This window comes from Notamacropus eugenii, chromosome 2, assembly GCF_028372415.1.
Source record: "Notamacropus eugenii isolate mMacEug1 chromosome 2, mMacEug1.pri_v2, whole genome shotgun sequence".
In the NCBI taxonomy this organism is placed as follows: domain Eukaryota; kingdom Metazoa; phylum Chordata; class Mammalia; order Diprotodontia; family Macropodidae; genus Notamacropus; species Notamacropus eugenii.
The window spans coordinates 328678474-328696763 of NC_092873.1; the positions used below are offsets into that span (position 1 = coordinate 328678474).

At 38.4% G+C, this 18290-nt stretch overlaps 1 protein-coding gene across 7 annotated transcripts in view; it reads left to right on the plus strand.

The window, feature by feature from the left end:
* Positions 1 to 707: 707 nt before the first annotated feature.
* The window catches only part of HELZ (helicase with zinc finger), a 249829-nt gene continuing 232246 nt past the window's right edge, over positions 708 to 18290 (plus strand). For 3 of the 7 annotated variants that reach the window (XM_072645466.1, XM_072645464.1, XM_072645471.1), the window contains exon 1: positions 708 to 810. The gene's annotated coding sequence lies outside the window, so the exon portion shown is untranslated. Of the gene's footprint in view, positions 811 to 2190; positions 2240 to 16849; positions 16875 to 18290 lie in introns of those variants that run through there. The other 4 variants (XM_072645467.1, XM_072645469.1, XM_072645465.1 and 1 more) reach the window with 4 other exon arrangements.

The window sequence follows — 18290 nt, forward strand, 5'->3', positions numbered from 1 at the left end:
GTCCCCAAAGTCTTAGTGCCACGTTAAGTTATCAGAGCTTAAAGATACACTTAGATATTTATTGTCATAAACAAAGTCTTAGCACAGTGATAAGCTACTAAACTGAATGAATCTTATTATTACTACACACGTACACACACATGGTGTTCCAAAAGTCTTAGCTCAGTTTTAAGTTGAGTGTGTATATATGGAAATGATCAACAAAAAGATTAAAATATAGTGATCATAAATATTTAAATCATCTAAATATTCTCAGCTACCCAGCAGGACAAACCTACAACCAAGCACAAGCCACCGGAGTCCCGGCCAAGACTGGCGGGTAATCGAGCGAGGGCAAGAAGAGTGGTTAAAAGGGGGTGGGGGAGGGGTGCCTGGAATCTCCGCATCCCGAGGCAGGAGCAGCGGGCCCCCCCCCCCAGAAAAAGAGGAAAATAACTACAGTGGTAAATAAAACAAGGGGTTAATCCAGGCTGTGAATTTCAAATGCAAATGAGAGGAGCGGAAGAGGCGGGGGCGGGGGGGAGGTGACGGGGCCGAGCCGCTGCTCTGGGCAGGCTGGGGGAGGTACGCCCCCCACCCCCTCCAAACTTTCCGGCTCGGGGCGTGGCCGAAGCGAAGGGGCGGTGGAAGCTGAGAGGGCGGGAGTTCGGCCTGGGAGGGAAGAGGAGGGGGCCGAGCGGAGGAAGGCCGGCCGGAGGACGGGGGGAGGGGAGAGGTGGGGGGGAGTCACTTTAAAGGCTCTTTCTTTCCCATAATGCTTTGTGGGGACGTTGACAAGTGGATCCAAGATGGCGTAGAAAGTAATGACAGGTAAGTCCTGACTTCCCCCTTCTCGGCCCCGGGGGTCGCCCCGGGAGCCGCCTGTTCGCTCCCAGAACCCGGTCTGGGGACGCACCGCCCCTCACTGTGGCCTCTGGCGGGGGAGAGGAAGGCCTGGGGCTGGAGGGTCCCGGAGGCGAGCAGCGGGCTCCGGGCCTGGGGAGCGGGGCTGTGCGAGGCGAGGCCCGGCCCGGGCCGGCCCGGGCGCTGGGGACTCTGGACGGTCCTTTCCCTCAGGCTCGGACCCCGGGCCCGGGCCCGGGGCTGGGAGAGGTGGGGGCTTCAGCCCCGTGGGAGGAAGAGGCCGGACAGACTGGGGGCCCTGGAAGCGCTGCCTTCCCCGCTAGCCCGCGGCCCGGCTCCTGGGAGCGGACGCAGAGACGAGGAAGGAAGCTTTCTGTCCTTCCTCCCCCCATCCTCCTCCTCCTCCTCCCCCTCCCCTTACCAGTTGGATGCCCCCCAGGGCTGGGGCTGCTGCTGGAGAGGGCCGGGCTGGAGAAGTGGGTCAGCATTGTTCCCGCTCCCCGCTCTCTGCCCGGGACTCCCTGACTCCCTTCTACCCCAGCCCCCAACCCACTTTCTTGGAAATCTTGTTTGCCGCTCACACAAACGTATCAATAAAATTAATAATTAAAAGAAAGCAACTACACTTTTTCAAAGTGATCGTAGCCCCCTTGGCGGGGAAGGGGGGAGGATAAGAGGACTAACATCCTTCTAGGGAATTCCAGGGACCCCTCCCTCCCAACATTTTTTCCTAAATCCTGCCCGCTTTAATTTTTTTTTTTTAATTTTCCTCCCCCAGTTAGGCCCTTGACTGGCCCGAAAATGACAGGGGTTCAGTGTAGAAGTGTCTTGACCGTTAGTTAGCTGGAGTAGATAATTCAGATGTTGTTACCTCCGTCCCTGGGTCTTGCCCCACCCCACCGCCCCCATCCCACTATAAGGCAGTCCAAGAAAAACATCAGTTCAGAAAGGAAAGTCTAACCACAAAGAGGGACTTAAACTGAATACCCTAGTGGTGGTTGTAGGATGTGTTCCTGCGGATGCTGATGGGGAGGTGGGGGAGAGAGGCGGAAACGGGGGCCTTGTAAGTCTCTGCCTGACTTAATTTGTCTTATTTTAAAATCTCTGAGGGTTTAAAGTCCTATCTCTGAGGTCACCAGGGGTGGAAGAAGAACCTTTGTCGGTGTGTTTTGTGTCTCCAACTTGAACAGCAGGTTCAGGATAGATGCTATTTTATTCTGCTATTTGAAATACTTTAAAAAAAAATCTTATTTAATATTTTATTTTTCCTAATTACATATAAAAACAGTTGTAACATTTGTTTTTTAAATTTGGAGTTCCAAATTCTCTCCCTTCTTTTCTCTCCAGCTCATTGAAAAGGCAAGCGATTTGACGTGGTTAATACATGTATAGTCAGGTAAAACACATTTCCAAGTAAGTTATTCTGTGAAAGAAAACAGACAGAAAACCCAAGAAAAATAAAAAGTATCTTTGATATGCATTCAGGCTCTACCAGTTCTTTCTCTGGAAATGGATAGCACCTTTCATCATAAGTTCTACAGAATTTTCTTGGATCGTTGTATTGCTAAGCATAAATAAGTTATTCATAGTAGTTCATTGCACAGTTATGTACAATGCATGTACATAATTATGTATGTATAATTATGTACTATTATGGTATATAAATGTTCTTCTGGTTCTACTCATTTCACTTTTCATCAGTTGATGTCTTTCCAAATTTTTCTGAGAGCATCCTGGTCTTCATTTTTTAAAGTACAATAATATTCCATCACAATCATATACAACAACTTGTTCAGCCATTCCCCAATTGATGGACATCCTCTCAGTTTCCAATGCTCTGCCTCCCTTAAAAGAGCTGCTATAAATATTTTTGTACATATAGGTTCTTTTCCTTTTTGTTTTTTATCTCTTTGGGATACAGATCTAAGAGTGGTATTGCTTGATCAAAGGATATTCATGGTTTTATAGCCCTTTGAGCATAGTTCCAAATTTCTCTCCAGAATGGCTGAATCAGTATACAACTTCACCAGTAGTACATTAGTGTTTTAATTTTCCTGCATGGTTTCCAACATTGGTCATTTTCCTTTTCTGTCATATTAGCCAATTTGACAGGTGTGAGGTAGTAGCTCAGAGTTGTTTTAATTTGCATTTCTCTCATCAATATTTATTTAGATCATTTTTTATATGACTATAGATAGCTTTGATTACTTTGAAAACTGACTGTTCATATCCTTTGACCCTTTATCAATTGAAGAATGACTCTTATTTTTATAAATTTGACTCAGTTTTTTATATGTTTGGGAAATGAAATCTTTATCAGAGTTTCATTGTAAAAATTTTTTTCTATTGTAATGATTACCAACTACGTATTTCCCCCCATTTATCCTCCTCTTTCTCCAATCTCAAAAGTGTTTTGCTTCTGTCTTTTGCCTCCTCCAAACTTACCTCCCTTCTATCAACTCTCCCTCTCTCCGCTTCCTACCTTCCTATATGGTAAGGTAGATTTCTACACCCAGCTGAGTATGTATATGATTCCTTCTTAGAGCCAATTCCAATGAGAGCAAGGTTCATAAATTTCTTTTAAGCTTTTTTTATGTCAGATAGTTTATCCCATTCTACCTCTCCCTTTCCCCTTCTCCTAGTGCATTCTTCTTTCTCATCCCTTAATTTTTTAGATAATCATACCATCACATTCAACTTACACCTCTGCTTTCTGTCTATGTGTACACCTTCTAACTGCCCTAATACTGAGAAAGTTTTTAGGAGTTATAAATATCATTTTCCCGTGCAGGAGTATAAACAGTTTAGCTCTGTCAAATCCCTTATGATTTCTTTTTTTTTGTGTACGTTTTTATGCTTCTTTTGCATCTTGTATTTCAAAGTCAGATTTTCTATTCAGCTCTGATCTTTTCATTAGAAATGCTTGAAAGTCTTCTATTTCATTGAATATCCATTTCCCCCCCCAAAGCATTATACTCAGTTTTTGCTGGGTAGGTAATTGGTTGTCATCCTAGCTCTTTTGCCCTCTAGAATATCATATTCCAAGCCCCTGGATCCTTTAATGTAGAAGCTGCTAAATATTGTGTTTATCCCTACTGTGGCTCCATTATATTTGAATTATTTCTTTTTGGTTGTTTGCAGTATTTTCTCCTTGATTTGGGAGGTCAGGAATTTGGCTCTAATATTCCTAGGAGTTTTTGGGATCTCTTTCAGGAGGTGATTGGTGGATTCTTTCAGTTTTTATTTTGCCCTCTGGTTCTAGAATATCAGGGCAGTTTTCCTTGATAATTCCTTGAAAGATGATATCTAGACTCTTTTTTGATTGTGACTTTCAGGTACTCCAATAATTCTTAAAATATCTCTCCTGGATCTAATTCCCATGTCAGTTGTTTTTCCAATGAGATAGTTCACATTTTCTTCTATTTTTTTCATTCTTTTGATTTTGTTTGATTGTTTCTTGATGTCTTGTAAAGGTTTCCCAAACTTCCACTTGCCTAATTCTGACTTTTAAGGAATTATCTTCTTCAGTGAACTTTTGTACCTCTTTTTCCATTTAGATAATTCTACTTTTTAAGGAATTCTTCTCTTCGGTGAATTTTTGTATATCTTTTTCCATTTTGCCAATTCTGCTTTTCAAGGCATTCTTCTCTTCATTGGATTGTTGTGCCTCTTGAACTCTTCCATGACCTGAGACCAATTCATATTTTTCTTTGAGACTTTAGATGCCAGAATTTTGACTTTGTTGTTTTCTTCTTAGTGTGTGTTTTGATCTTCCTTGTCACCATAGTAACTTAATATGGTCAGAATTTTTTTCTTATTTTTCCAGCCTATTTCTTGGCTTTTAACTCAGTGTTAAAGTGGGACACTGCTTCCTAAGTGAGGAAGTACTGTCCTAAGTTTCAGTTTTTTGTGCACCTATTCTCCAAGGTAATTCTGTTGGCCTGTAAATTTTTGACTCTTCCAAAGTGGTATAATCTAGGGAGTGCTGTGTTTGCTACTCTCCTGCATTGTGCACTGATTTGTGAGTAACCATAAATATTCTTTTCAACTGCAGAAGTGTGACCAAGGTCCCTACTCCACAGTAGCCACAAGCTCTGGTGTGCTAGTGTGTCTATTTGCACTGGGACTTAGACCCAGGACTTCAACCCAGATCCAAGTATAGGGAATACAACAGAGTCTTGCCTCTGGTGCCAGCAAAGGGACCTCTGTACATCTTCTTATCCATTGTCTGATTCCCTTACCCACTATGGGTTGAGACAGCTGAAAACTGCCACTGCTGCCACTGATTCAGTTGCCCTGAAACCTGTTTATGGTTTGCTGGGGTCTGGTCTGCTCTGGATTGTGCTTCTCTCTCACCCAGGTGCGACAGATCCTTCCTGCTGACCTTCTAAGTTGTTTTGGGCTGGAAAATTGTTTCACTACTTATTTTTGTGGGTTCTGCTGCTCTAGAATTTGTTTAAAGTCATTATTTAAAGGTATTTGGAGGGATTTGTGGGAGAGCTTAGGTGAGTCCCTGCCTTTGCTCTTTTACCATGTCTTTACTTCTTGGCTCTGCCCCCTCTTGAGACACTTTTAAAGTAAAGGAAACAGACTCATTTTCAAAGCCACATGATTCTAATATGCCATTTAGTAACTTGCTTTTTTCCCTTTAAAATGTAAATACCTTTTTCTTATGACTGAAGTTTACTTAAGAGTTTTGCCTCATCTAATATTGATACTGTGTAGATGTATTTTTATTTTTTAAAAATGCCTTTAGGAATTGGATGAGCAGTTTTACTAATTGGTAACTAATGAACCCTGTTGCTGTTGAGATGAGTAAGGTGAGGTTTTACCTTCTGTTTTTGTGCTAAGGGTAATCCTGAAACTATAAACAAAATATCTTTTTTTTTCCAAGTAAATCATACATGTAGGCGTATAGATAGGGAAGTAGATTTAAAAGTAGAAAGCATACTTGCAATGTACATATATCCAGTTGAATCAATCTTTTCCTTCTCACGCTTTTTAGAACTTGTCTTGAGCTCTCTGTCATTTATATACACCATCAATATTGTCTTTAGAGAGGTAATTATAGTTTTTTAAAATTCAGATTTCCACAGGTAGCTTTAATTATATTTCTTAACTTTGTTTTTACTCTAATTTCAATGTGCATTTACATTGTATTTATATTAGAGGTATCATCTGATTATCAGTGATGTGAATATCAGTGAATACTTTATGTGAATAGTTTGTATCTAACTGGTGAAGTGTCACATTTATAATAGGAAGATGACGCTTGGCTAAGTCATTGTCTTTTTTTGTTTGGAGCCTGGACATAGTTCTTGATCGATTTTGTAGTGATGTTGAAATAATAGAATGGTACATGGTATGAATACAAGGAAATGACACTGATTTGTTGCAGTTGTGTAAATAAGATCTATTTCTTTACAATCATGCCTCATGGAATCAAGGAATCTCATACTTTGAAGTGAATTCAGAAATCATCTAATCCAACCCCTTCTCACAAATCTCAGACATGTTCTATTTGAATCTCACCAGTGATGAGGAATTTGTCGCATTAGGAGACAGCCTATTCCTTATTAAGATAGCTCTAATTTTTCTAGGAATTCAAATTGAAATATACTTCCTTGTAATTTTCACCATTGACCCTAACTCAGAAGACCTTATCATGTATGCATACTTGGACCTCCTTGGTGTATTACTGTTATTCTTAGTTGAGAAACTATGAACTTAAGGGTCAAGCTAGGCATTTTTATATGTTTTTTTGGGGGGATTATAAGGATAGGATTAGAATGCACATATATCACCTAAATTTTTCTCAAGGTAATTATGCCCTTGGACTTTTTTTTCTTGAAATGAGCCATAGTTTAATCTCCATAATGTAAGCCACAATATTAGAATGCCAGATTACAAAGAGAGCAAAACAGCTTCTTAAGGAGCTTTGAAATATGCACTTATCATAATATGCACTCAACATAAACAGAACACACAAAAACACATATGTGGTAATCTGAGGAGGCAACAGCAGCCAGGGAGATCAGTAAAGGTGTTGTTTCTTCAGCTAAGTCTTAAAGAAAACATGACATTCCAAGAGGTGGAGGTGAGGAGGGAGCACTAGGCCTCTTTAAGACTGTTTTGCTTGGTGTTTGTAGGGCCAGGTTGTGAAGAGCTTTAAATATCAAACAGAAGAGTTTACATTTGCTGCTATAGGTGAGAGGCAGTCACTGGAGTTGGAGTGTGAAATGGTTAGACCTACATTATAGGAAAATCACTTTGAAGGTTATATGGACTGGAGTGGGGGGGAGACACATGAGGCAGGGAGTCCAAATAAGAGGCCAGTCCAGGTGAAGTTGGCTTGACTGTGGTCATGACTGTGTGACTGCAGAGAAGAAGATGTATGCAAGAGGTGTTCTGGAGATAGACATGGCAAGAGTTGTCAACTGATTAAATATTTAGGGTGATTGGGAGTGAGGAATCAAGGCTGACATTGGGTAACTGGAAAGTTGGTGGTGTCTTGAATGAAAATTGGGAAGTTTGGAAGAGGAGTAGGTTTTTGGGGAAAGGTAGTGAGTTCTGCTTTGGATATTTTGAACTTGAGGTGCTTATTATGGGACATAAATTTTGAAATGTTCAGTGGGTTTGTGTAGGACTGGAACTTGGGAGAGAAGCTAGGGTTGTGTATATAGCTAACCAGCATTTATATAGATGTACTTTATTTGCAAAATTTACTTTATATCTATATAGATAGTACTTTATTTGCAAAATGGTTTACAGATGCTAATCTCATTTTATCCTCACTACAACTCTGTGTGGTAGATGCTATTATTATCATCTCCATTTTGCAGATGAGGAAACCTAGGCAAACAGGTTAAGTGACTTGCCCGTGGTCAAACATCCTGTAAGATTGAGGTTGAATTTGAAATCATGTCTTTCTGACTTCAAGCCCCAAACTCTTGTGCCATCTAACTTCAGTCTTCTATATAGATTTGATTAAACCTGTGGGAATTGATGAGGTCATCAAGTAAGAGTATAGAGAAAGAAGAGAAGAGGGCTCAGAATAGAGCCTTTGAAGTATATGCTTAGGTAGCTGGCATGACATAGATAATAATTCAGTGAAGGAGAATCAAAAGGAACAGTCAGACAGCTAGAAGGAGAACCAAGACAGAGCAGTGTGATGAAAACTCAAGAGAGGATAAAGTATCCCAGAGGAGATAGTGGTCAACTGTCAGATGTTTGTACAGAGGTCAAGAAGGATGAGGATTGAGAAGAGGTTGTTAGCTTTGCCAGTTAAGAGATCATTGAGAATTTTGGGAGAGCAGTTTCATTTGACATTAGAAGTCAGATTACAGAAGGTCAAAGCGAGTCAGAGGAAGGGAAGGCCCTTAATAAAAATAGTTTTCAAGAAGTTTGCCTGAGAAAGTCAGGAGAAAAACAGATGAGAGCTTGAGGGCTTGGCAGGGCCAAGTGAGAAGTTTTTTATTTTTGCCTTTTTTAAGAATAAGGGATAATTGAATGTGTATAGGCAGGCAAGAAAGGAACCTCTAGATAGGGCAAGATTGAAGCTTAGAGAGAAAGGATGACAATGGTGACAATTTGTTGAAGATTGGAGAGATGGAATCAAGGGTATATGTAAAGAGGCTGGCCTTGGTAAGAAGGGCCATCTCAGCAAACATTGGGAGTCTACAGTAGTAAATTGTCAGGATGGTGTTGAGTGACTGAGAGGTCAGATAGTTGTTTATGAAGAATAACAATACTGGTATATAGTTTTTGTGTTTATTTTTTTGGTAAGATAAAAAAATGGGGCTTTTATCCATCATCCCCTTGTCACTCTGCCTCCTTCCCCTATCCTGCATCTGCCTGCTGGAAGCTAGACACGCATTCAGACCTTATATAGCTCAATTTGAACTTCTGGTATTGTTTGAGAAGAATACAGGTTATGATGAGATTAAAATTCAATAAATTAATACTCTGTAATAATATTGGTTTTACTAAAAAAAAAAACCCACAAAACAACAATATTTAGAAACAGGTAATGTTAGGCCTAAAAATGCCAAAATACTTTTCATTTTTAACAAATATCTAGGTTATGCAAATGGGTAATTTATCACCACTACTATCATGATTTTTGTTTGACTCATTTTTAGTCATTTGTATCTGACTCTTGTGAACCTATTTGGGGTTTTCTTGGCAAAGGTACTGGAGCAGTTTAACATTCTCCAGCTCATTTTACAGATGAGGAACTGAGACAAACAGGGTTAAGTGACTTACCCGTTGTCATACAATCTAGTAAGTAAGGCCAGATTTGAACTTGGGAAGATGCAGGAAGGTGTTCTGGAGATAGAAATGGAAAGACACTCAATCCACTGTGCCACTTTAGCTGCCCAAGTACAATAAAACCTCCTTTTAAAATGTTTAGTAGTAGTAGTAGTGGTAGTAGTAGTAGTAGTAGTAGTAGTAGTACTAGTGGTAGTGGTAGTAGTAGTAGTACTAGTGGTAGTGGTAGTAGTAGTAGTAGTAGTAGTAGTACTAGTGGTAGTGGTAGTAGTAGTAGTACTAGTGGTAGTGGTAGTAGTAGTAGTAGTACTAGTGGTAGTGATAGTAGTAGTAGTAGTACTAGTGGTAGTGGTAGTAGTAGTACTAGTGGTAGTGGTAGTAGTAGTAGTAGTACTAGTGGTAGTGGTAGTACTAGTGGTAGTAGTAGTAGTAGTAGTAGTAGTAGTAGTAGTACTAGTGGTAGTGGTAGTAGTAGTAGTACTAGTGGTAGTGGTAGTAGTAGTAGTAGTACTAGTGGTAGTGGTAGTAGTAGTACTAGTGGTGGTAGTAGTAGTAGTAGTAGTAGTAGTAGTACTAGTGGTAGTGGTAGTAGTAGTAGTAGTAAGAGGAGTAGCAGCAGCAGCAGATGGCTGTTTGCTACTTTCAATCAAAATATAAAGTGAGGGGAATGTCATCATTGAAACTTGTGTTAAAACAAAAGTCAACATCTTTGATCTATTTAAAGACATTTTTAAAAGTTACACCTTTTGGTTGGGAGACCAGGCTTAGGTAAGCCTGTACTAGTTTAGTAGATTTTCTATCTGCTGCTAGATTTGAATGGTTTGGACTTTCCAATTGTTTCAAAAGGATAATTTTAATAGCAAAGATATTCAATTTATGTTGCTGAGTCAGCTTTTTATGGAATACTGACTTACAAGTAGCTAGTGATACAAAGAGTGAGTAAATAAAGAGCTGGGCCTGGAGTCAGGAATATCTAAGTTCAAATCCAGCCTCAGACACTTATCTAGCAGTGTGACTCTGGGCAAATCACTTAACTTCTGTTTGCCTCAGTTTCCTCAGCTGTAAAATGGGGGTCATGATAGCACTTGTCTTACAGGGTTGTTGTGAGAATCAAATGAGACATTTGTTTAAAAAGTGCTTAGCACAGTATCTGGCACATGGTAAGTGCTACATATATAAATGCTGCCTCTCTTCCCCCACAAATCACTTGTAGTGCTAAATGTTTAAAAGACATGAGAAGTAATTTTTACTCACAGGTGACCATAGGACATAGAGCTGGATAGGAACTTAGAAATCCTCTATTTCAACTTTCTCATTTTTTGGATGAGGAAATAGGCCCAGAGAAGTCATATAGGTAAGCAGCAGAGCTTAGATTTGAATCCAGGTCATCTGACTTCAGTCGTGTTGACAACAGTCTAGATGGGGGATATTAAAAAAAAAAAAAACCTAGGAAAAATTATAAAGGAGCATATAGGTGAACAGAACTCAACAGAGAAATACTAAATACAGTTTGTATGTTGATAAAGAATGAGTTGTGACATTCCTATTTGTGTACATATTAAAATATAACAATTTGTGAAAATAATAGGCTACATTTAAGGTCCAAATGCTTGCCTAGCAGTAGATAAATTGCCTTTTCATGCTTTTTGAATTGTTCTGAAGGGACTGATCAAACTTAATCAGCCACAGGTGTTTAAGTTCTCAACTCTTTCCGAGGAAGGAAAGGAACTTTAAAAAGCACCAGTATGAAAAATTGTTATGATTGTATGCTTTTTAATAAACTTAAGTAAATATTTGTCACCCTTTTGTCAGAGTGAACAGAGCCTTTTGGGGTTTGTCATACTTTTGGCATGAATCCTTAGCTAGAAACCTTGGAAATGTACCCAGTACTTTCCTATTTGTAACTGTGATCATTCAAATCACATAAAAAACTTTTAATAGCAAAGATTATGCTATGCAAAATACTATTTGTGACCTTGATGATAGCAGTCTACTTGGTTGGGATCCTGGAGCTGAGGTTCCTTTCCTTTTAGGGGGTTGCAAGGTCACTTATAGTTGGAATCAGGATCCCTGGCTACCTGTTTTCATTCCACATTGGAATTCTTTTCCTTTTTGGTCAGCTGCTTCTCTTGAACTCTTAGTACCTGTGAAATCCATCTTCTGGTGGATAGCATCTTTTTGCTCCAAATACATGGCACTGCAGTCACTGGAAACAGGACTATGCAATAGGACATGCCTCTGTCCATTCTATCCTTCCTACTTGCTGGGCATGTGATGACTATGCCATTTCTATTCAGTTAGAATGAATAATAAATAGCCTTTGATATATCAAATTTGGTAGCTTTGCTTTGAATTTTTTCTAGGAAAGAGTTATGATAGCTATTGAGTATTTTTTCAGATTAGTTAACAGTTCGTAAAAATTGAAAGATGTAGTAGTATTTCTTTGTTATAGTTAGAAGAACCATAAATCATGGTGGATTTTGTCATTTTTAAGATTTCTTAAAAGGAATTATTAACGATTTACTTAGCAAATATGTTTCATAAAATATATATTTTTAGGAGAGTGCAGATCTATTTTTGACTGTAGGATATTTTCTTCCCAAGTTTAAGTAGTTTCTACCCCATTAAATCTCTGTAGAAATTAAATGCTTCTGAATGCAATACGTACCAGTCACATCAACCTGTTATTTTAAGTTAGGCATAATTAGCTCAAAGGATCAGCAGATTTATAAGAAAGTAGATTGGTGAAACCAAAACTGACATACTCATTGCTCTTTCAAAATTCCAGAGAATCCATTTTTTTTGACACAGGTATTAACTCTTTAATTTGACTTTTTATAGCTTTTATGATAACTTGTAACATATTTGAAGCGCAACTATCAATTTTTGAATCAATTTTAATCAATTTTAAGGGCAACTATCAATTTACTTTTTCACCCTTTTGCTTTCTTTATACCAAAATTCCTTCTGTGCTTTTGGTGAAATTATCCCTGCTAACAGGTAGTTGATGCAATTCACAAAACAATTTTTGGAAACCTGTCTGGGATTCATCTGCAGTGGCAAAGATGGAGGCAAAAGAGTAGGAGAAGATGACAGATAGGGCATTGAATTAAATGTTCAAATGTCAGTTAAATGTCGTGTACACTTATTTAGTGCACTTTTCTTTATTATTTTCTGCACCTGTACTGCTTAGGAATTTTGCTGATTTGGCATACGTGTATCCTCTTTGCGAATGTAGCTTAATTGTGAGCAAAAGCATTCCAATATCAAGATTCTAAGTTCTTGACTTTTTATACTTTTGAGAAAGTGTTTGTGAATTTAATTGAATTCATAGGATCCCAGAGTCAGCAGAAATTTTTAAGACCATCTATATATTCTATCTTTTATATTTTGCAGATGCAGAAACTGAGTCCCACAGAGGACTTGCTTTAGGTCATGTAGTCAGTCACTGGCAGAACCCCAGAGCATCTGTTTCTTTATTCTGCATGCTTTCTATTGTGCAAACTAGTGTTGTCTTGAAATCTGAAAAACTGAATATTTGATTATAATGCTCTAGAATTTTGGTATGTAGTATGTTTAAAAGCTTCTTTGCCTCTCAGAAATTCTAAAGAGCTTTGTCTTTTTTGGGTGATATGCAGAAAGCTGTAGGTGATAATTTTGGAAGAGTCTATTTAGGAAATAAGCTTTTTATGCTACCTAAAAAAGATAAGTGAAACTCTAAGCAGTAGTTTGTAAGAAAAGCAAGGAGTTGTCTGGAGAGTAAAAACAAGAGTCTGAAGAAGATGACAATCACAGCCAAAATTTGCTACTCCTTGGTAAGATGAAATATTGTATTTAGTTAGAAGAAATTCCACCTGGAGCTTTATGAAGTCATTTTGTTTCAGAGAAGACTTGGAGGGTTAAACTGTCTGCTTCTTTTCAGAAAAAAATGGTGGCCCTTTTTCGTTGTTATGAACTGTGTGCTGTTATATCATGTTACTTAAATGTAAGGATTGTGTTTGATTTATCTTTTTTTAACTAACACAGTAACTTGTAACTGTAATAGGTTGTCAATAAATATTTGTTGAATTAAATTGGACTTTGCCTGTGTGTGTTTAATTTATGTAATGTACCCCATTACTTCATGGAAATGAGCTTGGGATCTACAGTATTGGGCATCTGACAACTCTAAGATATTGGAATGATCTTTTGGGGAAAGACACAGCTTCTTACTAAGAAGTGTTGGAAGGACAGACCATAGTACTAGATAGGCACAGACCACTTTAATTGAATAGAAGGTTTAACTCAGTTTTCTAACATAAGATCTCTCAGGAAAAGAGGCAGCATAACCCTTTGACCCCTGTTCCCCTGAGTGGGTAAATCCTCTAAGGACAGTATACGGGAAAAGCAAAGAAAAGTACTAGTGTATTGTCAGTGGACAGTAAGAGAGAAATGAGTAGTAGAAAGGATTGTTGTCAGCTAGGCCACAGATGGTATTGTATAATCATTGTTATTAAAAGGACTTGAGCTATGATTGTTTGCAAATGGAAAGTGCCAGGCTGCTTAATAGGGTGCTTTCCTCTACTTTTGTGAGTGAAGGGCTTGAGGCAGAAAACCCTAGGAGATAACCCAGACAGTAATGGTACCAACCCCATTGTATAAGGGCATGGATCTTTGGAGAACTTGAAATTTTCATATTGTTATTTTTAGAAGTGATTGTTCCTTTTCCCTAATTTTTAGTATATAATACTATTTAATGTTCTAGGCTGTTAATCTATCTATTATGAACATATTGTTATGTGGAGAACATTTCAAATAGGAATATGAACTTTTTAACTTTTATTTGTTTTAATTTTTTACTTGTAAATGACTGTCATCTCTGTTTGCTACCCAGAAATGGGGCCAAGCAATATTCTTGAGTGTCAGTGTTAATCCTGAGGCTTGGTGTCCTAGAAAGAGCCCTGAACGTGGAATCACTGACCTAGGTTTGATTCAGACAAATTACTTAATTTATCTGAGCTCCAGTTTCTTCTACTTGCCTTGCTTGCATCCTTGTTGTGAAGGCCAAATGAGACAATTGTTTTAAACAGCTTTGTAGCTGTCATACCTCAAAAGATCACAACAAAATCATGATTATTATATAATGAGGTTTGGGGGGTAGTGATTTGGTAAAAGGAGAACCTTTTACACTACGATGATTTGTGCATTCTCTTCACTAGGTGACTAACCCCTTTGCCTCCTTAAATTATATTCATAGGTTTATTATGGTCGCCTTGTGATCACTCTACTGAGGGCAAAACCTCTCCACATTTAGCTAGTCAGTTCTTTACATGTTGGACACACCGTCTCTTACTAGGCCCAGACTTGAAGCCTTTCCTATTTAATGGTAAACCTTATTGCCCAGACATAGCCTTTTTAAGAACCCAGGGATACCTCTATGACATTATGAATCATTGGAATAAGCCTTTGACTTTGAAGTACTACATAATTGTAAGCTTTAATTATATTAATATTTTATTAATGTTAAGATTTTTAATCTTTATAATTTTCTGGATTGATAAACACAATGATAATAAGATATAGGAGAAAGGAGAAAAGCATGGGTTGTATATGTGGTGGGTGGTTGGATAAAGGACCGCCTTAAACAAATGGGACAGCTGTAATTGTTAAGAAATTTTGTCTTACATCCAAGCCTAAATTTTTCTCTTCACTGCTTCTACCTAGGTATGTCTTATAGGGCCAAAGAGAACAAATGTAATTTCTATTCTACCATTTCTGGAATTAAATCCAAAGTCTTGTAAATACTTGAGGTTGGCTAGCAGGTTCCCTTTTTAAGTTTTCTCCTTTCCCCAGGTGAACTATTACTATTTCTTTTAACTATTCTTTGTAAGATGTGATCTTGAGGCTGTGAGACAAACTGTCCATTTCTGAACATTCTTCAACTTAATGCTCTTCTTAAAATGTTGCACTCAGAACTGAACACAGTAGTTCAGACAAGATCTGATCACAGCCTAGTGTAGTTGATACTTTTGTTACCTCTTTAGTCCCTGGCATGTCTCAATTTAGTACAAGAATGCATTATTTTTCTTGGCCACATGTTGCATTGTTGACTAATGTTGAACCTGTCTGGTAAGATCTCATGTCTTTTTCAGATGAATTGCTCTCTAGCCATGCTTTTCTTATCTTTTACTTATGAAGTTGAGTATAAGACTATTATTCTTGAATTTTACCTTATTATACTCATTCTAATATTTTAATCTGTCAGGATCTTTTCAATCCTGTCTTGCAACATTTTAGCTATTTCTCTCAGCTTTATGCCATTATCCACATCCTTGATAAAAATGTTAAGTATCACAGGGCCAAGCATAGATCCCTGGGTTCCTCATTCCAATTTGATGTTGAATTGTTAATTACTATTCTTAAGTCATTCAGCTAGTTTTAAATCTGCTTACTTATGTTATCATCTAGCCTACACCTTTCCGTTTTTTCTGTAAGAATAGCACAACAGTTCTTAAAGGAGAGGTCTAAAGTGTCACTCGCTGTTTCATTCAGCATCACTGCGTTGAATGCGTACCTGCTTATGATAACATGAAATCCAGTAGACCTGAAAGACAAACAGTGTTGTGAGAGAACTCAGCAAATAATGCATCCAAATAGCATTCCTGAGTGGAAAAAAGGCTGGCAAGTGAAGGCCAGCTTACTGAAATCAGAGATAGATGCCCTGTTTTTCTGGAGTGGCTGCAGTGATAAAGAGGGCTTTGGAACTGGCATAAGTTTCACAATCAAAATTAATGTAGTCAGCAATCTTGTATGCCTGCCAAAAACTGTGAATGACATGCTTATGACAATATGATTGCCATTTGCAGGAAATTGCCATGCCACCATCATCAGTGTGTATGCTTTCACCATGACAAACCCTGATGTGGTCACAGAAAAATTTTATTAAGACCTGGAGACCCTCCCCATCAATGTGCTGATAGGACAAGCTTGAATTTCTAGGTGACTTTTATACTGGAGTTGGTACAGACTGCCAGATGTGGCAGGAAGTCCTTGAGAGGAATGGAGTCAGAAACAGCAGCAGCAGTTGTTACTAGTAAGGATTTGTGCATCTCATGATGTCATCACCAACACTATCTTCTGTTTACCCAAATGCAGTAAAACTTTGTGCATGCACCCTCATTGACATCTATACTGTTATCCTTTCCGAATCATGGAGTGCAGTGTCCCTGTGATCTGGAAAATCTGCATAAAATTTTTGGCCTCGCCCCCTCCCCCCCCCCCCCCTTTGTACCAGAGAAGAAGTCTGAATTACCTTACTGTAAAATTGTAGAAATTTGGGCTTAGTATTTGGTCATGGACTCTTTGTCATTTGTTGATGTTTGCATGTTGTCTGTGGCTTCTGCAAAACTCCCCCAAAATTCACATTTAATTTCGTATGCCAACCCACAATATATTGAAACCATGATAGGGAAAGTTGTGATGTGGAAGGGATAATTGTATGTCATTTTAAGGAGAGGAGACAGACAGAATGTGAGAGTGTACTCAATGCAGCTTCTGAGGCTGAGATACAGTAGAGTGTTTATTGATTCTCTTCTGCTTGTGCTAATTTTGGCCTGATAACACCAAGAAAACAAGTTTTTCTATCAGCCAACATTGTACCATCCACTCTTGACACTCTCAAGGTTTCTCTGAAGAACTTTGGAATCAATTGCATGACAGTGGGAGATGCTGGCAAAGGACCACACAGCATGGTGTACCCATATCAAAGAAGGCACTGTTTGGTGAGTGAAGCAACTTTCAGTAGCTCAAAAGAAATAAGAGATATGCAAATTTAGAGACAACTCCACTCCAAATGTTCATATGGACTATTTGTGCCTGACCTGTGGTAGAGCCCTCTGAGCTCGGATTGGTCTGATCAGCCACAGTTGGATGCACTGTATCTTGACTCCAACATAGTCATGTCATTTTGGGCCTCTTCGAGAATGAAGTTCAGCAGCAAGCCTCCAATTTTGGAATGTACTCCAAGAAAATTATATCATAATAATAACATTAGTGCCCTAAGAAGACCAGTGGAGATATGCACAGAACCTGGAATCCCTCAAGGCCTGGATTCAAATCCTGCCTCACTTTCTTACTGGGCTAGTCATTTAACCTTTTGACCTTAGTTTTGACTCCTGTAAAATGAGGTGTTTGTACTTTGAGGTCCCTTTGTGAGCAAAATTTATGATCCTCTGTATGACTTTTTTTGTTGATTAAATACATAATATTTCCACCTTTATGTAAATCTCCAGGATTGGTTTATGTTCACATTACTTTAGGATGAGAAGAAAAACATGATGTGGGATAAAGTACCTTAACTCATTATGTGATTAACGTTATCAATCTTTTACTGATGCCTACATTGCTTTCATCAAAAAAAAATCGATTTGATTTTGATAATCTTGACTTTTACTATAGTTAATCTGCCTTTTTCCATTGTTGTCTCAAGTAAGAGTGTAATAAGACAGTATAGTCCCGAAGTTATTTTCTGGTACATTATAAATTCTATTTTTTTCCTAGGTATCTCAGTTACAGAAAGTTTCTATATTTAATGAAATTACTTGTCACGAACTTTTTTTTTTTGTGCTCTGACTTCTCCTGGTTCATTTATAGTAAACTAGTTACTGTCAGTGTATTTGTTTCAAGCCTGAGCAAGCCTGAGTTTTGTGGGAGTCCATGTTTGAAAAAAAATCTGCTCTCAATGTAATGACATTTCTTCTAACTGTAGAAATATTTTTTGTACTGTAAGGGGATTTGTTTGATTACTTTCTCCAAGTAAAGGCTGTTTTTTAATCTCTGGCAATGGGGTAAAATCAGTTATTATTATGAACTAACATTTGATGCACTGTTTCATGTGGAACTAAAAATTGGTACTGTGTAGACATTTTGATTGCTGTTCTGTTGAGGGTAAGTTGTCTTTATTAGAAAAATATCAGAACTACAGGTACTGAAAGGCAACTAGTTGATACAGTGGATGGACCCCTGAATGGAGAATCAGGAAGACTTAATTTCAGATGTGGCTCTGAGGAGGCTTATTAACCATGTATCCTTGTCAGGCCACTTTACTTTTCTCAGTTTCAGTTTCCTTATCCGTAAAATTGGAATAATAATAGCACCTACCTTCCCGGGTTGTTGTGAGGATAACATGAGATAATATT